This window comes from Giraffa tippelskirchi, chromosome 9 (genome assembly GCF_054371585.1).
Source record: "Giraffa tippelskirchi isolate mGirTip1 chromosome 9, T2T-mGirTip1v1.2.pri, whole genome shotgun sequence".
Classification (NCBI taxonomy): domain Eukaryota; kingdom Metazoa; phylum Chordata; class Mammalia; order Artiodactyla; family Giraffidae; genus Giraffa; species Giraffa tippelskirchi.
Genome location: NC_137283.1, coordinates 134,490,092 through 134,516,271, shown reverse-complemented (window position 1 = coordinate 134,516,271; position 26,180 = coordinate 134,490,092). Strand labels below are relative to the sequence as shown.

At 37.7% G+C, this 26,180-nt stretch overlaps 1 long non-coding RNA gene across 6 annotated transcripts in view; it reads right to left on the bottom strand.

The window, feature by feature from the left end:
- LOC145521746 (uncharacterized) overlaps window positions 1-26,180 on the bottom strand; it is a 300,074-nt gene that overhangs the window by 171,478 nt on the left and 102,416 nt on the right. The window contains exon 4 of one of the 6 annotated variants that reach the window (XR_014065652.1): window positions 12,192-17,230. The exons of the other annotated variants lie outside the window; for them this stretch is intronic. This is a non-coding gene — a long non-coding RNA (uncharacterized LOC145521746). Of the gene's footprint in view, window positions 1-12,191; window positions 17,231-26,180 lie in introns of those variants that run through there. 6 annotated transcript variants of the gene reach the window in all.

Sequence of the window (26,180 nt, the reverse complement as noted above, 5' to 3'; positions counted from 1 at the left end):
AGAGAAGAATATAAAGGGATAAAAGACTGTGTACAGCAGGAAAATGCCCACTGTGGCAACTCTTTTAATAAGATGGTTTTATTTTCAGTAACTTCTTGATGGTGGTGGTTTAGTCACTAAGTCATGTTCAACTCTTTGCAACCCCATGGACTACAGTGTGCCAGGCTCCTCTGTCCACGGGATTTCCCAGGAAAGAATACTGCAGTGGGTGGCCATTTCCTTCTCCAGGGGATCTTCCCAATCCAGGAATTGAACCTACATCCCCTGTATTGCAGGCAGATTCTTTACCACTGAGCCACCTGGGAACTTCTTATCAGGGATCAAATACAAAAAAACATTGGTATTTCAGGATGTCGCAAGAGCACTGTTTCTGTAAAAGCTACGGCCCGTTGCTGGTTACCAAAATGTCACATCAAAATGTACAGGAGGTTTGAGCTGTTTGGTCTTGAAGCCTCTGTACAGATAGTGATGATGGGCAGTGTATGTGGAAGGAATGAATGTGCCCTAGACACCTGTTTCAGTCTTGGAAGAAAATGACAAAACATGCTCTTCTGTCCCCAGCAACTTTCGGAAAATGTCTGTTGCTGTAACTGATGGATCACTGTTAGCCTTAGTTACACCAAAGGAGGGATAGTCTGAATAAGCAAACAAAGTCTGTGGTGTTATTCCTTTAGACCATCTTTACCATTTCTCAGTCTCATTAACAGGGGCAACTTGTGATGATATAGATGTAGCTCCAGAGCTTCTCACCCTCAAGTTATCTTACCACATGGTTACTGAGGATGGAATCTTAACGTCCTCAAATCCTTCCATTAGAGATAAAACCAAGGTCTTGAATGAAGATGCTTAGTTAAGATAATGCACGTTACTGAAATCCATTCACATCCTTGCAATGTGAAATCCATCAACCACACTTTAAAGGCTGGTATCGAGTTCTCTTCTGTTTACCCAAGAGGGGAGGGTTAGAAAGCAGTTGGAGGGTGTGGGCCGAGGCAGGTCAAGAATGTGGAAGCTGAGGACTGTAAAAAGGGAGTACGAATTTCATTAATTTCATAGTTTGATTTGGGATTGACCACGTAGCTCCAAGTGTGTGTAAGTCAATGCTGTTTGGGGAAGCTGAGCACTATTGCAGCTGGCCCTCACCAGTTTAGTATGGATGACTTTACTTTGCAGAAGTCAGTCCTGCCTTTCATGATTATAAAGATTTTGCCTGCTTTTGAAAAGCAGTGCTGTTAATTCAAGATGACTTCCAGACAAAGAATAATGTGAAACTGGGGCTACCAAGGAGGATTACTTGGGTTCTAATCCTGGATCTTTCTCCTTTAGGCTGTGTGATCTTGAAAAGGTAGCTTGACCACTCTGTGTCCGAGTTCTCATCTGTAAAAAGGGATGAGAATACTACCTAACACAGAGGATTGTTGTGATAGTTAACAGAGATAATACAGAAATGGCTCTTCAGACACAGAAAGCTCTCAATTCATATCTATTGTGATTATTTTCTATACAGGACTGAAAATGCCATCCAAAGGCACCGCACTGACTCACCTGTGACAAAAGTCAGCAGGCTCTGGTAAAAAGGAAATTGGGCAACTTAGTGGAATAGACATTTACATCGTACTCTGCAGGCTATTCTAGAATATTTTGCACTTTTATGAGTCATGAAATAGAATGTCTTCAGTATTTAACTCTAGAAATCTCAGAAAGATACGCTACTATCATAGGAACTTTCTTGAAGACTTCTAAAATGACTTCTCAAATATTTATATCAAAGTATATAAACAGCAGAGGAGATGGAAGGGAGGTTGAGATACAGCCCAAGGGAGGCTGTGGCAGGTAGGCATTTCTTTTATGTTGCCTTTGTGCATGTTTTGTGTTACACACTTACATACATCTGCCTAAATATAGAAAGTCTTCACAAGAAACTCCAAGAGGGATGCTCTAGGAAGTGACACCTTGTTCATCCTGGAGTATCAACCACCAGCAACGCTGGCATGGCACTGGCCTGGCTATCAAGAGATTCAGCTACTCCAACTTGAGAAGCATGACAACAGGAGATATAAAATAGAATTTCAATTAGCACACTGTCACTGAAATAGGGCACATAATTATTTAAGTAACGAGCCACAGAAAGGATAAATCAAGTATTCTGGTTCTCCAATCATTTTCAAATATATTAACAATTTGAAAAAAAAATAAAATGTGACTGAGCACACTTTTCATTTACCAAATTTTATATTTTTTTAAATTTATTCAGGAGGTATATCTGATTCTCCAAATAACTTAAAATCATAATATTGATCTTCAATTAGTGCCTCAGGTTACCCAAGTTATCCTGTTAATGTTTTCAAGTTTCTGTATAAAGAAAGCTTTACCTATTAGCATTTTGAAAACATGATAATTTGTTTCTTTGTTAATACTTTTTAGCTGATCACTTTGGGTTATGGAAAGGTCAGAGAGATGTGGAAAATATCTAAAAGAAATAAATCCAGTGAAGTTTTGACATTCTTCTATAAAACAGGGGGGAAAAGCAGTGACAAGCCAACAGTAGCATAAAACTCTGATGTGCTATGTTCAAATAGGAAGTAAAGCCATCTAAGAAAATACTGATTCTAAAAATTTATATATTTATCCAGCTCTTTTGATGGGTCCTTCTTATATTTTTCAGTGAAAAACATTAAATAGTAAAATAGATATGGAGTCGGAATTTGCTGTATGATGCAGGGAAACCAAAGCTGGTGCTCTGTGACAACCTAGAAGGGTGGGGTGGGGAGGGAGGAGGGAGAGGGGTTCAATAGGGCGGGGACATATGTATACCTATGACTGATTCATGTTGATGCAGGGCAGAAACCAACACAATATTGTAAAGTAATTATCTTCTAATTTAAAAAATAGTACTTAAAAAGAAAGCCCACTAAATACCTGCTCTGATTTTAATTAGGTCCCATTTGTTTATTTTTGCTTTTATTTCCAATATTCTGGGAGGTGGGTCATGGAGGATCCTGCTGTGATTTATGTCGGAGAGTGTTTTGCCTATGTTTTCCTCTAGGAGTTTTATAGTTTCTGGTCTTACGTTTAGATCTTTAATCCATTTTGAGTTTATTTTTGTGTATGGTGTTAGGAAGTGTTCTAGTTTCATTCTTTTACAAGTGGTTGACCAGTTTTCCCAGCACCACTTGTTAAAGAGATTGTCTTTTCTCCATTGTATATTCTTGCCTCCTTTGTCGAAGATAAGGTGTCCATGTGTGCGTGGGTTTATCTCTGGGCTTTCTATTTTGTTCCATTGATCTATATTTCTATCTTTGTGCCAGTACCATACTGTCTTGATGACTGTGGCTTTGTAGTAGAGCCTGAAGTCAGGCAGGTTGATTCCTCCAGTTCCATTCTTCTTCCTCAAGATTGCTTTGGCTATTCGAGGTTTCTTATATTTCCATACAAATTGTGAGATGATTTGTTCTAGTTCTGTGAAAAATACCATTGGTAGATTGATAGGGATTGCATTGAATCTATAGATTGCTTTGGGTAGTATACTCATTTTCACTATATTAATTCTTCCAATCCATGAACACGGTATATTTCTCCATCTGTTTGTGTCCTCTTTGATTTCTTTCATCAGTGTTTTATAGTTTTCTATATATAAAGCTTTTGCACAACAAAGGAAACTATAAGCAAGGTGGAAAGACAGCCTTCAGAATGGGAGAAAATAATAGCAAATGAAGCAACAGACAAACAATTAATCTCAAAAATATACAAGCAACTTCTGCAGCTGAATTCCAGAAAAATAAACGACCCAATCAAAAAATGGGCCAAAGAACTAAACAGACATTTCTCCAAAGAAGACATACAGATGGCTAACAAACACATGAAAAGATGCTCAACATCACTCATTATTAGAGAAATGCAAATCAAAACCACAATGAAGTATCATTGCACACCAGTCAGAATGGCTGCTATCCAAAAGTCTACAAGCAATAAATGCTGGAGAGGGTGTGGAGAAAAGGGAACCCTCTTACACTGTTGGTGGAAATGCAAACTAGTACAGCCACTATGGAGAACAGTGTGGAGATTCCTTAAAAAACTGGGAATAGAACTGCCATATGACCCAGCAATCCCACTGCTGGGCATATACGCCGAGGAAACCAGAATTGAAAGAGACGCGTGTACCCCAATGTTCATCGCAGCACTGTTTACAATAGCCAGGATATGGAAGCAACCTAGATGTCCATCAGCAGACGAATGGATAAGGAAGCTGTGGTACATATACACAATGGAATATTACTCAGCCATTAAAAAAATACATTTGAATCAGTTCTACTGAGATGGATGAAACTGGAGCCCATTATACAGAGTGAAGTAAGCCAGAAAGAAAAACAACAATACAGTATACTAATGCATATATATGGAATTTGAAAGATGGTAACGATAACCCTATATGCGAGACAGAATAGGAGACACAGATGCATAGAACAATTTTATGGACTCTGAGGGAGAAGGTGAGGGTGGGACGTTCTGGGAGAATAGCATTGAAACATGTATATTATCATATGTGAAACAGAACACCATTCCATGTTCGATGCATGAGACAAGGGCTCAGGGCCGGGGCAATGGGATGACCCAGAGGGATGGGATGGGGAGGGAGGTGGGTGGAGGGTCCAGGAAGGGGAACACATGTAAACCCATGGCTGATCCATGTCAGTGTATGGCAAAAACTATTACAATATTGTAAAGTAATTAGCCCCCAACTAAAATAAATAAATTTATAAAAAAATAAATAAATAAAATAAAATTAAGTAAAACTAAAAAAAAAAAAAAAAATACCTGCTCTGATTAATTGGGCCTTTTTCCATGCCTTGAAGAATTATGCAGGGTCTGCGGTATCTCTTTGGGCACATAAAAGTTCTTGGATGATTTCCAGCCATCATTTCAAAATACAAAAATGGACTAGTTTAATTACAGAGAAGTTAATTCATGGACATCATCTTGGCAGTGGTGCAAAGGTAAAAATAATCCCTCTCCATGGAAACCAAATACAACAAGGGAATTCTAATTGAATCACATGTGTTTCATGGCCTTGAGCCACATTGTTTTGGGTCAGGGACATTTATTTTCCATCACCTTTTGAAAAATAAAGTATCACATTGCAGTTAAATTCCAAAGGTGTTTCTCTCCCCACAAATCAAAATTAAGTAAAATTAATTTATCAAAACAACTATATGAACTTTTAGATAAACATATTGAGTTAAAACACATGGATTTATCATCATTTCAACCCAGGGTTCCACTAAACTATCATTTAAGAAATATAAACACGCATAAAGCAATGAGGATAAAAATAAAAAATAAAAAACAAGAGGATTAAAATAGATGAGAAATGGTGAAGAAATGAACCATCCTTCCAACTGCTCAGACCAAAAATGTTAGGTTCATCCATGACTCCAACTCTCTTGTCTTAATATTTACGTCCAGCCCATGAGGAAATCTCTTAGATCTACCATCAAAATATATTCAAAATTTAACCATTTTTCACCACTTTCACAGGTACCGCACAAATAAAGGCTGCCATTATCTCTTGTCTATATTACTGCAGTAATCTCTCCCCTGACCTCTCCTGATCCACCACTGTTCCATTCTCAGCAGAAGAGTCATTGTCTCTTTTAACAATGTGAGGTCTTCTAAAAACACCAGTCATGTTTAAACACTCCATTCCCCTCCTGTCTCCTAAAAGGAGATGCCTAATTTTGACAATGGCCCACAATGCCCTACCCCGTCTGGATTCCTGTTCCTGACCTGATCTTACCACTTTTGCCCATGCTATTCTTGGTCCATACTTGCCTCCTTCCTCCAACATATTAGCTATACTGCTGCCTCAAGTTTCATGCCTGGGGTGCCTCCTTCTGCCTGGGGTGCTTTCTTCCCAAATTTATACAACTCAATGTTAGCTGTAACTTCACTTTCTCAACGATCCCTTTTCCAACACATCTAAAGTCCAACCTCAATCTTTACATATCTGATATCCATTAACCCACTTCATTTCTTTTCCATAGCATTTATCACTCTCTCCTGCTGCTGCTGCTAAGTCGCTTCAGTTGTGTCCGACTCTGTGCAATGCCATAGACGGCAGCCCACCAGGCTCCCCTGTTCCTGGGATTCTCCAGGCAAGAACACTGGAGTGGGTTGCCATTTCCTTCTCCAATGCATGAAAGTGAAAAGTGAAAGGGAAGTCGCTCAGTGGTGTCCAACTCTTTGTGACCCCATGGACTGCAGCCAACCAGGCTCCTCCATCCATGGGATTTTGTAGGCAAGAGTACTGCAGTGGGCTGCCATTGCCTTCTCCATATCACTCTCTAACATACTATATAATTTACTATAAATTACTATACAATTTACTATAAATTACTATATAATTATGTGTATTATCTGTCACATCCAAGGACTCAAATTTCACAAATAATTGTGAGCAACTTTCTGATACCTGTAGGAAACACAGAACGGAGAAGGAAATGGCAACCCACTCTAGTATTCGTGCCTGGAGAATTCCATGGACAGAGGAGGCTGGTGGCTACAGTTCATGGGGTCACAAAGAGTTGGACACGACTGAGCAATTGAACAGGAAACACAGAAAGTCACTCTACATGGTCTCCCTTTTGCACTTAATACTTGAATAAACTAGCAAACATCCAAGCTAACAGAAAGTGACCAAAATAAATAAATAAATAGTACCAGTAAAGTTGCTTAGATGCTAGAAATAAACATACATAAACTGTTCTCGGTTCAGCATGAAGAAACTTAGATACACGCAATACAACACAGGACGCTAAAACTGTGCGTTATAAAGATAGCAGGACTTTTGAAAAGTCTAAACAGCTGTGGAGTACACTTAGCCACTGGTTCAAGGCTATTCTATACCAGGAGGTCTTGTTTTTGCTCCCCTGCTAATAATTCAAGACTGTGCTTGTCTTCTGTCTATAATTTGTGCTGAGTTAGTGACATACACAAGGTAGCTAAAAATAACTTTATTCTAAATTAAACAAATGACAACTTTTTATTTTCCAAGGTTTGAAAATGTCTGGGGATAAAGTTTTCAACTCTGGAATAGTATCGATTTCTACCCAAACTCAAAATTATTCCTGAAATATCTAATTTCCTCTTGTTCTTAATTTGTAAATTATTCAATGTTTTCAACTCTATATCAAAGGATTTTGTTGTACATAGCAAAAAATATGATATTTAATGCCAAAGTAAAATGTAAGCTGGATTGATTTTTCAAATCCTAATTCTTACATTTAAAGCTGAAAGTTCATTAGAAAAATCAGTTTTGAGAACTATAAGCCCAGATCAATTTTAAAATAATTTGAACAGTCTGTGAATTCAATGTTCCTCTATTTTGACTCAATACTGTATTAAGATTATTAGATTTAAAGATGAGATGGCAACTTATTTACCCACTGCTTTACAAAATTGTGTTAATTTTATTGTCATAACACAGGATAAGTCACAGATAATTCTATTCCTAAGTATTACCCCAGCAGGACTTGGGGAATAGACAAACTTTCATACAGGCAAGTTATTTTATCCTACCTTAAAAAATGATATATACAGAAGGGGTTATGGAGAGAGCAAGAGAGTACACTATTATTATATTTAGGTAAGTACATAGATATAACATAAATTAATAATATATAAAAGGTCCTCGAATTATGATGGTTTAACTTAACGATTTTTAAGCCTTACAATGGTGTAAAAGGGAAACAGATTCAGCTAAAATTGTACTTCAAATTTTGAACTTTGACCTTTTCCCAGGCTGGTGATATTTGGTCCAGCACAGAGATCTCGTGATGCTGGGCACTGGCAGTGAGCTGTAGCTCCCAGTCAACCACACAGTCACAAGGATAAAAACTGATACACTTACATAACCATTCTGTACCCATACAATCATTCTGTACACACACAACCATTCTGTTTTTCACTTTCAGCACACATGAGATATTCAACACTTTATAAAATAAGCTTTGTATTAGATGATTTTGTCCAACTGTAGGCTAATGTAAGTGTTAAAGTAGGCTGGGCTGAGCTATGATGTTTTGGTAGATTAGGTGGATTAAATGCATTTTCAGTTTATGCTATTTTCAATTCACAATAGAATTTGTTGGGATATAGCTTCATGATAAATTGAGGAAGATCTGTGTATCTATAACTAAATTATTTTTTTTAATTTGCTCTCTTATTAAGACAGAACTCTAACATCTCTCAGCAATGTACAGCCTCTGGCATTGCTCTTCAGCCCTGTAGTAGATTCTTGCAAGGTCCCATGGAATCTTGTCTTAATCTTGGCTAACCTCTCTCCACAGATGCATGGTAAATTCTCAAACAAGATTTTGGTTCCCACTTTCATGCAGCTTCCTCTTTGGTACCCTGTGTTAAATTCCAACTGCTTTAGGCAGTCTCAAACCCTAATCTCTGCCTCCAAAGCTCAGCAAGACCATGGGCCCCCATCCCTATACTGTGGCAAGAATCTACTCAGGTGAAAAACAAAAACACCCAGGAAAATACTAGGGCTCATCTTGTGTCTGTCCTTTATTTAAATGATTATAGTCCTGTGATACCAGTTTTTCAATGCTTAGAAACTGTCATCTAAAATATTTCATGTTTTTAAGTGAGAAGCCATTCATTATTTCTTGCTATGTCATGGCTGAAAGTGACAATCTCCTATGCTTTTTTATGGATTTTATTTAACAGTTATAGGAATATTAATGTTTTCTGTACCTTCCTGAGTGAATAGTGTTTTTACAAGAATTTTTCTATTACACTTAATTTTTCATATTTACTGGCAAAAAATGTTGTTCATAACATGCTATTTCATTTCAGTATCTGAAGCATCCATGAATTCCTAACATTTTTTGTGACTTCTACCTTTTCCTTGATTAATTTCATCAGAAGTTTGTCAAATTTATTAGCCTTTTCAATGAACTACTCTTTTCTGCTGTGTTGATCCTCTATATTGAATGTTTCTCCACACTGTTACTATTTTCTGCTCTTTATTGTTTCCTTCCTTCTATTTTCTTTGGATTAATTTTTCTGTTTTTCATGACTATGCATAATTCAATAGCAATTCAGAGTGTCATTTCTTTGGCACAATGTGACTGACTGTTCATATGAAAAGTCATATTGGGTCGATTACTTAAGAGGATAGAGACAACATCTGTTTATCTTTGTATTTCCAGGGCCTAGTACATAGTAGGTCCTCAAATAATGTGTTGCTTTAGGGATCTGGAAAAGTATGTTTTAATATAACTAACTCCTGGGAAAATACAAACACTTGACCATGTTACAAAGTTCAATCATGATATAACCTTTAATAAAATCATCAGGGTTGTCCAAAGCCATGTTGTGAAACAGCATAAGGTATCAATTTTGGTCACCTTTAAATCACATTATTGTCTAGGTCAATGGATAATCAACAGTGTTGAATTTGTTTATAGTATTGCCAATGTTTCCTGAACTGTCTGTCAAGTTCTTAAAAGCTAAAGCAGCTAAATCATGCATTTTAATATATTTTTTCCTCTAGCATTCTTCTGATTTGATGTAGATTTGTGCACATTATCTGAAAAGTTGACACCCACAAATAACTTTAAAAACATTATAAAATGAGGAGGTTATCTAATAAATAGGTCATTAAAGAAATTAACCTGTTGTGCTCTTCTATTATTAATTAACAATCAGATTTTAATTTCTTCTAAGAAGGCACCTATAAACTCACCCTAAATGTTAGATGTATATGGTTCTTATCAATCTTACATCAATCACAATATAAAAATATATAACATTTGACAATTCATGTTTGTAATACTATGAAGGGAGAAAACTGAAAATGTAGACTGTAGACCCAGGACCCAAGTGTCCTTCTCTTGTCAAGCTTATTTCCAAATCTTTCACTGTTAATGAATTTTTAGATATCCATGTATGGATAGAAGTAATCATATTCAGCATTCAAAGTTCTGAATGCTTTGAAACTTATAAAGATCTAAGAAGCAAAGATACCATTTTTTTCTGTTTAACATTAAACCTAATGTGTAAGTACTTAGAGCTCAATTATACCTTCTACTTACATTTTGCCTATTATAATACTAAAATCATCTGCATTAATTAAACAAAAGCATAATTTTTGAGGGACTTCTTTGTGACAGCCACTGTATACACATACTTCCTTACACACCTGGAATCATGACTGGTGACAAAGGCAAATAATTCTAGGATCCATTTAAATTTACCCAGGTTATCCACAAAGAATAGAATGTAATCGGCATTTTGGAACAAATTACCTATATGATTAAAGATGCCTGATTTCAAACTGTATTAGGAGGGACCACTATCAAAGGTCAAGTGTGAACAAAGTATGACTGGTTTGGTTCTCTTCTGAAGACTATAATGAAATTTTATTGATGCTTACCTAACTTTTTAAAATCTCCAGTTTCACAAAATATAGTTTTCTTAGAAAAGAACTGTAAGGATACCACTTCCCAATCTTAAATGCTTCTTTGCCGGGAGCCAGCTCACGAGATCCCACCCATGACAGAGTCATGAGGAAGAGGACTGATCCGAGCACGGCTTCTCAGGCCTCAGGGATTCTCGGAAGGCTGCCTCAGCACTCACCTTAAAGATGGTATCTGTCTTTCTGATGTTTGCTACAATAAACCTCTTCTTATTTTCTGTGACTTAGAAAAAAGGCTTTTCCTGATTCTCTTATAAAATAGATCAATCTGAAAACTCAATCAACAAGGCCCCTGAACGGTAGCACCCTAAATAAAATTATCTGGGATATAGAGTATGCTGATCTAAATTCCTTTTGCTAACATATTGGTTTGTTTAATAAATGTACCTGTGCCTTTGGAGCTAATGTGCATGACTGTTCCTTAACAATAAAACAGCATTGAGAACCTCCACACAGAAAGCCCCTATGGGCACAAAACCCTTCGCAGGAAAAAAGGCTTATTAAGAAATATAAAAAATATTGCTTTATGAAATTGTTACTTAGTTTATATTTACTCACTATGTTTTTACTCTTAACATATTTAGCCTATATAATGAAAGCATAATAGTTAGAGATTTATATAAATAGAAGTTTAGCTTTAATACAAATAATAAGACAATTGTTGATTTAACTGATTATTCTTACTTAGAGCTGACCTTCAGCTTGCTGTTCTATGACTTTATGGAACCACATTCTTTTCTGTTAAGCTCAAGGCATAGGATAGATTACCGAAAACAGGTTTTACCTTGAAACTTTCTATTGATGGGTTCTTTCCTGCTGTGCCTGATACAAAAGTGTTCTGACTGATCAACCCTTATCAACAGGAGAGTCACAAGATGTTAGCAGGCCCCCAGGCCAGAAGATGATGTAAACAAAATGAACTAAGATATGCAAACGATGTCGGTAAAGGTCAACACTGTTGACCCATTAAGCTGATTTGGTATGACTCTATACTTTACATTTGTTTCTATGTACCACTAAAAATATAAAAGCTGTCTTAAAAACAATAAAGTCAGAAGACACTTGGAAACACCGAGACTCGCTGTGTCTTCTCATTCGCATCGCCGGACGCCGTCCATCCTGAGGGAACCCCTGGACCTGCTGGAGCTGGACTCTGGCACTTCTTTTTAAATACAATGTTCTCCTAGTAGATAACTAAAGTTATAATGAAAGAAAGTGGACAAGACAAACAAAACCTAAAACATATGAGCTTGAAAAAGATAATTCCACATATATTCTAAATTATCCAACTAGAAGCAGTCTAAGAGTTGCTGAGCAGCTACCGTAGTAGCGCTGGTAGTGAACAAATAGTTCTCTGTGTCCTCTGTTGATCCACGAGGAGCCGAGCAAAGGCAGCTCCATGGGGTGAATTGCTGAAATTTGAAGGTATAGCTGGGTTGATATTTTCAGGTTTCTTTCTACAGTTTGCCTGGACAAATATTTCTTTTCCAATTTATGAATGTGGAACTAGACAAAGAGAAGCTTATAAATTCACAGATTCTTCAAGTATTATGTTGTTTTAATTTTATGATTCTGCTTTTTTAAAAAATGACTAATATTATAATGAACTGGGAAAACAGTCGCTAAAATACTTTTAAGGTATAATTTAGCTAACATGGAAAATAATACTTCACAAAGCAAAAGGAGATCTGAAATCAAAGAGCAATTTTAAATAGGAATGTTAAAAGGTTTATTTTGATTAATTTTTACATTATTCTTTTCTAGATCTGCCATGTCTCATGTTAGTAATATGGAAAGAATTTCCAATTAGCATGTTGTCCAGTTCAATTTTTCCTCTAAGTTCAGGAAGAAATATTCAGTATGACAGTAGCCACCACCAATCAGTCACCTTCATCTCTGCAATCCAGCCACTCCACACAACACCACTTATGTAACCTGAGCTTGCTACCACACTTCAGTGCCTTTGTCCATTCTGTTGCCACATCAAGGTAAATCTTCTCAAAACTCACATCCTTCCTTCAAGGTCCATCTCAGATTTGACATCTCGCTGAGCTCTTACTTGATATTTGTGCCCTACTCTCCAAAACCAAGTCTGAATTTTCCCATCTCTCACAGGCCTTTGCTCTCACTTCTCATCTAGTTTGTTGTGCTTTATTTTGCTTGTATTGAGACTTTATTTTTTTGAGCAGTTTTAGATTCACAGTAAATCTTAGTAGAAGGTACAGAAATCTCTCCTATACCTCTGACTCCATACATGCACAGTGCTGCGCAACCCCCTCCACCACTATCAACATTCCCCATCAGAGCGGTACATTTATTGCAACTGATAAACCTATTTGGACACATAATTATCACCAAAGACCATAATTTATATTTCAGCTCACTCTTGGTGGTGTACACTCTGTGGATGTATACAGATATATAATAAAATGTAACCACCATGACTTGTTCTTTGATTTTAAGTGGGCAAAAAATAATTAGGAAACACAGAAACTCTAAAGGGTGAGCGAAAGAACAAAGTCAAGTATTTACACATAAAGTCTGAGTTTCTACTCCTAGTCTTTTCTTTACATATACGAAGATTAGAATTGACAGGATGGTATAAGGAAGTCTGTCAGCTGTTGCCACAATAATTGGCTAAACTCTACTGTTTTCAACTAAACTCTTCACCATGGCAAAAGCAGCAATGCTGAGGCCTTCATTCTAAACAGGGTCAGTTCTAGACAAAAACAAGAAAGGACAAAACAGTGGTCTTCTGCCATTAATTTTGTTTGTGTCTCCTTCCGCCATTCAACCCTTCATCGTACTCATACCACCATGAGGGTCTCCCGCTGTGTACTCCTTGGGATCATCATCCAGGTCCCCAGACCTTCTCTGTATAGCCCCCTACCCTCACAACATTTCTCTGACCTTATAGGCAATTTATTTGCATGTTTGATAAACTAACTTCAAATGAGTACTTATAAACAAGAAGCTTAGTGTTTTATCTATTCACAATAACATACCATATCAATTCCTAAGAATCACCCAAATGAGTGACTTTCTACATATATGGGCTTCAAATTACAAGAATATGCAGTTCTATGTTTTCATGACAAATTAAAATCTGCAATATTGTTACCTATATTTTGTGTACTTCAATCCTTTTAAACAAGACCCCTGAAGCCATACTGCTTCCCTTCCTGCCCCCAAAGACTAGAGGCACAGAGTACAAAAGGGCCACCTGATTAGGCTTCACCTTTTAGGTATGTAGGATGAAGACCAGGCCCGGGCAGAGAGGTTGCACAAACATTTTTCTAATACTTGAGGAAATTAACCAAGTGATAAGTGCAAAAAAATGTTAAATCTCAAGTCAGTAGGGTCCAAAAGTTTTAAAACGAGCTTGCAAAACATATGACTCATGGAAAAATCTGTTTTGGGAGATTTCCAGAACAATTCAGAGGGACAGTCAGGAAAATGATTACTTATTGGAGCAACATTTTAACACCAGTAAATTTAGTTTGTTTTAGTAATGGATACCTTTGAGAACATTTATGAACTGTGATGTTTAAATAAAAACACATATACATCATTTTTATTGCTCTTTCCACGAACCTCTATTTTCTTTAAGTCCTCAGTCTTGCCCTCCATAGTTTCACACACCATGGTCTTTTTCACAAACACATCATCCAGTTTATGAAGGACTACTGTATTTCCAGGCAGGTCTCTGTCTCAGCTCCATCAAATCACACCATTGAAAAAACACCTAGGCCGCCTACATTAGCCCTTCTTCTAAGGAGCAGTTGAGAAAATGCATATATTATGCTCTCAGCTGCATATTATAACTAAACTTACCATCTTCCTTTCTGGCTTCTGAAATACCCCTTCCCCAACTGTGTACCATTCCTCACTCTTAAAATACTTTGGGTTTGGTTAGTAGGAGAAGAAATGAAACCTGTTCTTATTAATTAATGTGGTTATGGTGCTTTTCAAGGTAAATCTATAAACACTATACCATTCAATTTTCTAAACAAAAATATTCAAGTAGATACTATTTCTATTTTTAAGTGAGCCTCATGTTCCACAAATAGAGTTGAGACTGGGAACCAGGTCTTTGAATTTCAAATTCAGTGCTTTTTCCATTATGCTCCTCTGTTCTACATTATTCAAGCATCTGTTGTCCTATATGTTTCTCTATATTAATATGAATAGTAGGAGGACATGAACTCTGTTTCTGTTTATACAGCATATAGCATAGCATATAACTAATATTTTAAAATAAAGTGTGCATCTGACAAATTCAATAATATTGCATTTCTTTAGTAGGTTATCATGGACAGAGGAGCCTAACGAGCTACAGTACATGTGGTCTCAAAGAGTTCAACAGGACTTAACAACTAACACTTAGTAGGTTATGATATTTTATAGATGAGAAACCTAAGCCTCAAAGAGGTTAAACATCTTACCTAACTCACATAGTATGTGTTAGAGACAGTATACCAAGATAGGTTGAGACAGGATTTAAACCTAAGTTTATCTGACTCCAAATCCCATGATCTTCTCACTAAATCTTCATATCTTCCTCCAGGGTGGTCTCTCTGGGGAATTCCACCAGAAGACAATTTACTTTGTACAAAATATCCAGTCTAAGCCTATCCTGATTAAAAGGTCATGGTCTGTCCCTGTACAACAGTAAATTGCACATTCTCCTAGCTCTCACTTCATGTCTCTTTTTGGAGATTCACTACAATAACAAGTGTTCCTTTGGGAAAAGTCCAATTCTTCAGCCTCCCTGGCCCAGTGTGGGATGACTCAGGTCAGACTATAGCAGTTCCAAACAACCTCTTCCAAATAAGACCTTAAGAATGTCAGTGACTCAGGTACTATTGTTCTCAGATGACCTTGGGTAGGGGCCATGACCACTTACAAGTATAAAAAATTAAGTGATTCAAGATGGAGAAAGTCAGGCTGAGGGGCTGTACTGCTTTCGGGCTTATACAAAAGAAAAGGGAAAGAAATGTACCAACTGACTGACTACCGCATAACCTGATAAATGGTAGTCATTTTTCAAATTAAATCTTATTTTTTCCTCTTTTGATTGAAAAAAAATGCAAGATAAGATCTAAGAGCAGTAACCTGAAGCCCTCCAGGAAATGTTTATTTTGTCTTATATATAAAACCATAACTAGTATCCAAAAGAATTTGATGCCCTTGTGAAGAATGAAAAAGACCATGGTAAACAGCTGGAGGGGGCTGATAGCATGTTTCAGGGCGTGCATTCTTTACTTGCCCCTAGAATTGCTCATTTCAAAGCAGAGGAAAACATTTCCTGCTTTAGTGCATAACAGAGAAAGGCAAATGGTCTGGAATGACCTCAGAAGATTTAGCAGTTTTCCGAAGAATTTGAACAGACTTTGCTCAAAGCTTCCTTTAACTGGACATGTGCCAAACCACTTGGAAAATCTGTGCATTCAGAAAGAAGAAAGATCCCCACAAAAAAAGATATTCTCCATAAGAAAGCACTACAACCACTGTAAATATTTTTACCATTGATTGTATAAGTGATGACATCAGAATTCTTGGTGTACTTTTCTAATTTCCCTCACCCCTATCTGTCACTTTTTAAAATGCAAAGACTGTGATTTACTGGTTTGTGCAGAATTTAACGTACTCATTAATGTTTTATACTGGACCAAGCACTGGGGATACAATGACATTTAATCCATAGATATTTCTTGAGTATTTACCATGTTTCCAGCACTGAACTAGGACGGAGTATGATGACAAACTAGTCAACTGTCCTATCTTAATGGAGCTTTCACTCTAATCCATTGTGTCTTAACTGTCACTGTGAACCAAATCATCAGGCAGCTTTTAAGACAGACCACTGAAGAGAAGGTCCCACCTCAGTTGAGTTCAGTCAGTTCAGCCACTCAGTCGAGTCCAATTCTTTGCGACCCATGGACTGCAGCACGTCAGGCCTCCCTGTCCATCACCAACTCCTGGAGTTTACTCAAACTCATGTCCATTGAGTCAGTGATGCCATCCAACGATCTCATCCTCTGTCAGCCCCTTCTCCTCCCGCCTTCAATCTTTCCCAGCATCAGGGTCTTTCCCAATGAGTCAGTTCTTCGCATCAGGTGGCCAAAGTATTGGAGTTTCAGCTTCAACATCAGTCCTTCCAATGAATATTCAGGACTGATTTCCCTTAGGACGGACTGGTTGGGTCTCCTTGCAGTCCAAGGGACTCTCAAGAGTCTTCTCCAATACCACAGTTCAAAAGAATAAATTCTTTGTCACTCAGCTTTCTTTATAGTCCAACTCTCACATTCATACATGACTACTGGAAAAACCATAGCTTTGACTAGACGGACCTTTGTTGGCAAAGTAATGCCTCTGCTTTTGAATATGCTGTCTAGGTTGGTCATAACTCTTCTTCCAAGGAGCAAGTGTCTTTTAATTTTATGGCTGTAGTCACCATCTGCAGTCATTTTGGAGCCCCCCAAAATGAAGTCTGTTATTGTTTCCCCATCTATTTGCCATGAAATGATGGGACGAGATGTCACGATCTTAGTTTTCTGAATGCTGAGTTTTGAGCCAACTTTTTCACTCTCCTCTTTCACTTTTATCAAGAAGCTCTTTAGTTTTCTTCACTTTCTGCCATAAGGGTGGTGTCGTCTGCATATCTGAGGTTATTGATATTTCTCCCAGCAATCTTGATTCCAGCTTGCGCTTCATCTAGTCCAGCGTTTCTCATGATGTACTCTGCATATAAGTTAAATAAGCAGGGTGACAATATGCAGCCTTGACGTACTCCTTTCCCGATTTGGAACCCACCTAACACCAGTTCAATCAAAGTCATTGGTTTGGAGGTAGATGCAAATAATGAAGCAGTAGATTATAATGTAATAAATATAATGATTGAGATAAATAAAGGATACTTTGAAATAACATAGAAAGTACACACAACCCAGATTTGGGGCTGAGTAGCATGTTTTAATAGGCTTCCCTTGTAGCTCAGTTGGTAAAGAATCCGCCTACAATGCAGGAGACCTGGGTTTGATTCGTGGGTTGGGAAGATCTCCTGGAGAAGGAAAGGGCAATCCATTCCAGTATTCTTGCCTGGAGAATCCCATGGACTGTAGCCTGCCAGGCTCCTCTGTCCATGGGGTCGCAAGAGTCAGACATGACTTAGCGACTAAACCAACAACCACCACCAGCATGTTTTAAATGATAATTTATCACTTATTTTAGGAAACAAGGGGAGTGAGGCCATTCGAGACAAAAGGCATATGGAATTCAAAGGCAGAGAGGCACATTTCTGAGAGAGTTCAGAGAGTTATTTGTTATGAGTTTAGCATCCGAAGCCCAAGGTTAGAAGAAAGATATAGAACCGTAGGAACTGGACAAGAAGCAGAGCAAGGAAATTCAGATTCTCAGGCTAAGAATCTGGGAGTTTCTGAATTATTTCTGAATTTCCTGAAACAAATAGAGCTTTGGAGGTAATTTAAACAAGAGATTAGAGTGTGATCATTGCCCACTTACTCCCAGGCCATGGATATTTAAATTTGGCAAGTCCTGAAGCAACAACACAGTAACCACAAACTGTGTTATTTCTTAATCACTGGAAGAAGTCAACACTTGATCTGCTAAAGCTGTCTGTAATTAGTCTGCTATTCTACTTGAATGTGTGTCCAGCTTCCTCTAGTTCCCTCGAGCAAAACCAATCACCTGTCTTGCTCTTACGACTTTTTTCAAGTCTAAGCCCTGAAGTGATGCTGAAGACAGTTACTACTCTTATTCACAGGAAGGAGAGAAAGTGCAGGACTCTAGAAGAAATGATCTGAGTTCAGCACAGGCCTCCAGTGAAAGGTGGAACTAAATATTCTAAAACTGTTTTCAAAGAATATTGTCAGCTTGCTTATTTGATAAGGCAAGAAAGATTTTTTTTTTTTCCTGAGAAATAACGGTCATTTCAACTTTTTTCCAGACTGTCCTGTAATTGCCTCTATGGGTTTCATGAAGCCCAAAACATGTTTTTGTTATTTATAACTCCTTGTTTTCCCCCACTACTCATGAAATGGTGAAAAATGGTTCTTACAAATAAGAGAGAATTCAAGTACAGTACCTGCTTGTTGGGCTCAATATTTTGATTTGATTTAAAAACCAATAACTTATTTTAACTAAATGACAGGCATTTCATTCCTAGATATACAAAGAACTCAGAAAATTCCACCCAACCTCCTACATCCTGTTTGGTCACGAGAGAGAGAGATTTGAGAGAGAGAGAACTATTTCCAGTTCCTGTCAAGAGTGATTTCAGAAAGAGAGATGAAGCAAAAGCATCACACTATTACTTTTATTTTAAAACATTTAAAAATAAATAACTAGTTGTTGGCCTCCAGGGTCTTCTTGTTTCTGCGAGCGAAAACCTTGGGAGGAAGCAGCTTTATGCTGGTAAAGGACCAGGTTGGCCAGACTAAAAGGGACCAAAGACACAACCCAAATGTAAGTACTAGCCCTCTGTAGCCACAAGTCAGACACTGGGTTTTCTCCCATTGAGCTCTGCTAGCAGCCTTCATGGTTGATCCCATGAGACTAAAACTCACAGGAGACAAATTTGGGTATTAGTTTCCTTTTCAGAAGAGTCAGGTAGCAGAACACTATATCCTACAGAATAACAGCAGCTATTGTTTGATGTCTTACTCTGTTCTAGGCACCACGCCAAGTGTTTTTACAGACACCCATTTATTTAACTTACACAATAACTGTCCCAAGAGCGTTACATGCATTGTACTGATAAAAAAACAGATGCAGCTAACAAATGGGACAGATGGGATTGAAATTCATTTTCATGACACAAAACTAAGAGCTCAAAAACCACTACACATTTCTGTTTCTCCACTGTTAAACACATTTTCCATGCATGTCATTATTATTCAGTATACAGATGGTGCATATGTGAAAAAAGTGTCAAGAAATGAACTGCTGCTCTCTGATCTATTACATAGAGGTTTGTGCTCTTCAGGTATGTGTCCCGAAACTACAGTATTTACATCTCCAGTGAGGCTCCAGCAATTAACTGTGAACCAGCTGTAGGTCACCAAGTCTTGCAAAACAATTTCAGTCATATGTTCATGTAGCTCTTTCCAGCACTGTAGCCAGGAAAAAGGAAATGGAGGATTATCAATGATGCTTTGTTTTAGATCTGCTAATTGAAGTAGATTAATTGTCTGCCAAAATATTTACTCTTTTTTTCCCTGGTGATGTCATTCTCATAGCTACTCTTGATAGAGCTAACAGATTACCACTTGAAACTATTTTTGACCTCTGAATTCTCCCTGCTGCTATTCTAACTCAGTGATTTTAAAAAATATATATTGTTATTGTCATTCTGTCATTCATTTGCTGAGCTTTCTAGTTCAAATTAATGTAGCAATCATCCTGAATAGCCTCCTGTGATACCTGTTACTCAAGTCTGTATTTGAGAAGGCAATATGTCCTAGCTAGAAATAGTCTGATTTTACAGTAAGACTGGTTTAAACCCTGGTGCCAATGCTTATAAGTTACTTAACCTCTATAGCTTTGAGATTCTCTTTTTTTATAGTTGAAAATTAATGCCAAACATACAGTTGTTAAAAGAATTACATATAAGATATATGTGGGTCAAGTATTTTGCACTTTCAAAATAAGGCATAGACACTTTAAAGATGGCATCCATGGTCTTCCCCTTAAAGGCTGTTCTAATTTTTTCTTGTAAGAAATATATCAGAAAACTAAGTGATATCAAATACATAGACACTAAGAAGATTCTTTACACAGAATCATTAAACAGGCAGCTTAAGCGCTACTTTTCTCTATTTCAGTCCTTATTAAACATCATAAGGAAGAAGTGTAGAACTTTTAAAACACAATTAGGAGTCTCCTTTTATGTAAATGTGTCTATGACTATAAATTCCACAAAGATATTTTTAAAACCTCATTTATTTAATCCTTTCTGACAAATGTGTAAAATTCACCTTCATCATAATCAACAGAGTGTCAGTAAATGTCCATGAACATAACAATGGACTAGACCATGAACTCCTACTGGGTGAAGCGACATTTTAGTATCATGGTCACAGCATAACATTTGGAATAACACTTGAGCTTTAATCCTGGCTTTGACAGATAAAGTAGTTTGATCTCCCTAAACTGTTTCCTAACCCATAAGCTGAAAATATAATATCTATTGTTGTGTGTGCATGTGTGTGCATGTCCAGTCACTCAGTTGTGTCCACCTCTTTGAGACCCTAGAGACTGTAGCCCACCAGGCTCCTCTGTCCATAGGATTATCCTGGCAAGAATACTGGAGTGGGTTGCCATTTCCTCCTCCAGGGGATCTTCCCAACTCAGGGATTGAACCTGCATCTCCCGCATCTCCTGCATTGGCAGGCAGATTCTTTACCACTGAGCCATGTAGGAAGCCCATTATACCTATTATTACTACCTCTAAATACAAGGAGGGTAATGAAGGTGTGTATACAGTAAGGGCTTAATTAATATGTTTCCTCCTCTCATCTCTATGTATCTTTAATACCGAATATTTACACTTATCAGGCTAATTGAATTGAATCAATATTGTCTTAATGTGTGAGGTAAAAAGACTTTACAAAGCCGTACTAAGCACATTACCTTTTTCTAAAAGTAGGGAAATATGTCTCTTCTTGGCTCATTTCCCAATAGGCCTGTGAGTCCACATCTGTACACATACACATACGTCACACACGTGTGCTGACATGTGAGTTGCTCTGTTTAGTCCCAGTTAATATCAACAGGCAGAGTCAGGCAGCATCATTACCAGCCCAGTTTTGTTTAGAGCTCCCTGGGGCCCCAAACAGTTGTCCAAGTGAAATGTTTCATGTCTTAATTGCTGGTGGGCAGCAAAGCCATTTCTACTGTTGCAGGAAAAGCTATGCAATATATATATATATATATATACAAGAATCTCAGAATTTCATAGGTAACTCCAAATCCATTCTATTTTCTATGTGAAAAAATAGAAAACAAACTAAATTCTTTCATATTCTTCTCAGGTGAAGATTTCATAGTGACAAAGTTTAAAATGCTCTAAGCAGAAAAGCAAAACAAAAAAACCTGAGAAATTTGCAATGATGCAACTTATTTATTTATCCTTAAATATATTTCCCTGATCTGTTATACTGGGAACCATTAGAAGGTGTCTTAAATTTCCTAGAGTTTTGCATGTGTGAATTTTTATTAGGCTGGTAAGTGATTATCTTTGTTTATGACTTTCCAGCTTCAGGAACTTTAGTAATAAATTTTGCTGGGGGACTTCCTGGTAGTCCAGTGGTTAAGAATCAGCCTTCCAATGCAGAGGACAAGGGTTCAACCCCTGGTGCAGGAAGATTCCACATGCCTTGGGGCAACTAAGCCCGTGCACCACAACTACTGAAGCCCGCATACCCAAGAGCCCATGCTCTGCAATAATCACTACAATGTGAAGCCCGTGTACTGCAATGAGAAAATAGCCCCTGCTCACCACAACTAGAGAAAGTTTACTCAGCAGTGAAGACCCAGAGCAGCCAAAATTAAATAAATAATTTTTAAAATAAAATTTAAAAATAAATACATAAACAATAATTTTTACTGGTAATGAAAAACCTCTTACCACTGATACACACACACACACACACACACACACACATATATCTAGGGGAATTTTTACAGCATCAGGCTGTCATAGGCAGATGGGTTCTATTTTAGGATACTGCCACCAGACTGATGATGGTGACCCAGCATTTTCATAATTTGCTACATAATTTGCTACTGACATGGAAATCTTGAAATCCTGGATTAAACATTATAAAGTAGAAATATTACAAGGTGAAAACTTCATATGCCTCAAGTAAACATTATTTTGCTCAGCTCATATTTCCATCTGAAACTTGTTTTAAAAGTCCCAGTTTTGCTGAGAGTTTATGCAGGAGAATAAAATGCAATTTCTAATAAAAAGCCATTTTGACTTTTTTTCCCTTTATGTTTCACAGTTGAAATAGAGAATTTGCATCATGAGGTGTATCAAAGCTTTCCCTTGACCATAAACATAACCCTGATTCCTCCAAAAGTTGACCATGTAATCTATACCACAGAGTGCAAACCCAAAGTAACTTCCTACATATTGAATCCACTTAAAAGAGAACTAAAAGTATAATTAAACAGCTGGAGAGGTTGTTAAAAAATATTTTTTATTCACTAATGGAAACTTGGCCCAGGCTACAGTTACTATTATCTCAAATGGCAAGAACTTGGGTATTGAGCCTCCCTTTTGTTAAAAGTTATTTTCTAAGAGCAAAGTTAAGAACGTTGGTAGGGAAGGGTGGGTAAATATGACTTCTTCTACTGCTAAAAATTCATCTTCAGCAGACAGAGTATGATCTAACCATATCATCATTACCTTGTAAAAAAAAAAAGAGAGAAAAATATTAATGAAATCATTAAGTAAAAATGGAGTGCCTCAAATTATTAGGACTTTTTCAGAAATTAGATCTTGCAGTATTTTACAGAAACATAAGTCAGTTAGCATTTGTTGGACCTTTTCAAAGACTCTCAGTTTTCTTTTGTTTCACAACAAACCACACAATTTTTGATTAAGGTGTTCAACAAACCTGTATGGAATTCATCATTCTGTAGGTCAGCTATTTGGACTGGGCTCAGCTGGGCAGTTCTGATCACAGCTAGGCTCACTTACGCATCTCCAATCACCTCCTGAGGTTAGTTAGGTACTAGCTGGCCAAGGATGGTGTGATGGGCAGAATTCACAAAGATGGCCATATCCTAATCCTTATAATATGAGAATATGCTACTTGATATGGCAAGAGGGGATTTAAGATTGCAGATGGAATAAAGGTTAATCCTGCATGCCTGTTCAGTCACTTCAATCATGTCTGACTCTGTGATCCCATGGACTGTAGCCTGCTATGCTCCTCTGTCCATGGGATTCTCCAGGTAAGAATACTGGAGTGGGCTGCCATTTCCTTTTACAGGGGATCTCCCCAACCCAGGGACTGAACCCACATCTTTTATGTCTGCTGCATTGGCAAGCAGGTTCTTTACCACTAGCACCACCTGGGAAGCCCTAAGGCTAACCAGTTCATTTTAAAATAAGGAGATCACTCTGGATTATCTCAGTTCAGTTCAGTTCAGTTGTTCAGTCATGTCTGACCCTATGCAACCCCATGGACTGCAGGATGCTAGGCTTCCCTGTTCTTCACCATCTTCCAGAGTTTGCTCAATCTCATGTCCATTGAGCCAGTGATGCTATCCAACCATCTTATCCTCTGTCATCCCCTTCTCCACCTGTCTTCAATCTTTCCCAGCATCAGGGTCTTTTCCAACTAGTCGGCTCTTCACATCAGATGGGCAAATTATTGGAGCTTCAGCTTCAGCATCAGACCTTTCAATGAATATTCAGAGTTGATTTCCTTTAGGATTGACTGGTTTGATCTTCTTGCAGTCCAAGGGACTCTCAAAAGTCTTCTCCAACACCACAGTTCAAAAGCATCAATTCCCTCGGAGGAAGAAATGGCAACCTACTCCAGTATTCTTGCCTGGGAAATCCCATGGACAGAGAAGCCTGGTGGGTTACAGTCCATAGGGTCACAAAGAGTCAGACACAACTGAAGCAACTTTGCATGCACATACTTTGTTATGGTCCAACTCTCACATCCATACATGATTACTGGAAAAACCATAACTTTGAATATATGCACATTTGTCAGAAAAGTAATGTCTCTGCTTTTTAATACACTGTCTAGTTTTGTCATAGCTTTCCTTCCAAGCAGCAAGCGTCTTTTAATTTCATGGCTGAAGTCACCATCTGCAGTCATTTTGGAGCCCAAGAAAATAAAATCTGTCACGGTTTCCATTGTTCCCCCATCTATTTGCCATGAAGTGATAGGACTGGATGCCAGGATCTTAGTTTTTTGAATGTTGAGTTTTAAGCCAGCTTTTTCACTCTCCTCTTTCACTTTCATCAAGAGGCTCTTTAGTTCCTCTTTGCTTTCTGCTGTAAGGATGGTATCATCTGCATATCTGAGGTTGTTGATATCTTTCCCTGCAATCTTGATTCCATCTTGTGCTTCATCCAGCCCAGAATTGCGCATGATGTACTCTATACAAGTTAAATAAGTAGGATGACAATATACAGCCTGGATTATCTGTGTTGGTCTAATATAACAAGAGTCCTTAAAAGTGTAACAGGGAGTCAGAAGAGGAGATCATAGTGATGTGAAGTGAGAAAGACTTCACCAGCAGTTGTTGGCTTTGGAGATAAAGGAAGCGGCCATAAGCCAAGGAAGGCAGGCAGCCACTAGAAACTAGAAAAGGTAAGAAAAAGGATTCTCCCCTAGACTTCCTGGAAAAGAACACAGCCCTGGTGATACTCTGATTTTAGCCCAGTGGGACCTGTGTTGGACTTCTGACCTACAGAACTGTTAAATGATAAACTAGGGTCATTGTAAGCCACTAGACATGTGGTACTTTGTTATATTAGCCATAGAAAACTAACAGAGATGGTCTCATCTGAGACAGCTTGTCTGTGCTCTAAGTGGTGTCTCATCGTCTAGCAGGCCATCTCAAGGTCTGTTCATGTATGAAAGGTAGGTAGGATTCCAAGAGGCAGAGGGAGTGGAGTGTGAGGTCTGTTTATGTCTAAGCCTAGAATGAGCACATTAACATTCTGACATAGTATATTGGCACAAGCATCTCACAAGGTTAAGTCTTGTGATTGAAAATTTAAGGAGTAGGAAAAGAAATACCACTTCCTACTAAGAAAAGCTTCCCAGTGGCTCAAATAAAAGGAGAGGAAAATTAAGTTCAGTTTTGCATACAAATCTACCACAAAGACTAAAACCTTCACCTCTCATAATTACAATTTTTTAGATATCAAGTTTAAAATTTGAACAATGGTATCATAAAGATAAAAATAGTATGTCGTGTGCTTTAAAAATTGTATTTGTTTTGAATTGTAATACTACTTGTCTTTCTCAAAAAGTCAAATCCCATTTTTTTTCATTTAAATTAAATTAATATTACTCAGGGTATCCAGATTATCTGAACATCTAAAACTGTGTCTGATGACAACATAATGGGAGTCATGTATATAATTTCAAATTTGTGGTAGCCACATTAAAAAAAGTAAAAAGAAACAGGTAGAATATATTTTAATATTACATTTTATTTAATCCAATATTTCTAAATATTATCATTCACCATGTAATCAATGTAAAAATATTATGAGATATTTGGCATTCTTTTTTTCATATTGTCTTCAAACCCAGTGTGCACCGTGTACTTCTCAGTTCAATTCAGTTGCTCAGTCGTGTCTGACTCTTTGCGACCCCATGGATTGCAGCGTGTGTACTTTTAGCACATCTCAATTTTCTTACGGAGAAGACGATGGCAACCCACTCCAGTACTCTTGCCTGGAGAATCCCAGGGACGGGGGAGCATGGTGGGCTGCCGTCTATGGGGTCGCACAGAGTTGGACACAGCTGAAGCGACTTAGCAGCAGCAGCAGCAATTTCTTAATCTCATTTCAAGGGCTCAGTAGTCCCATACATGCTACCACAATAGAGTGGATCTAAATGATCCAGGGAAGACTCCAGACAAAATTAGAAGATGCCAGCACTTTGTCCTTAATGCTCTTCTCCTC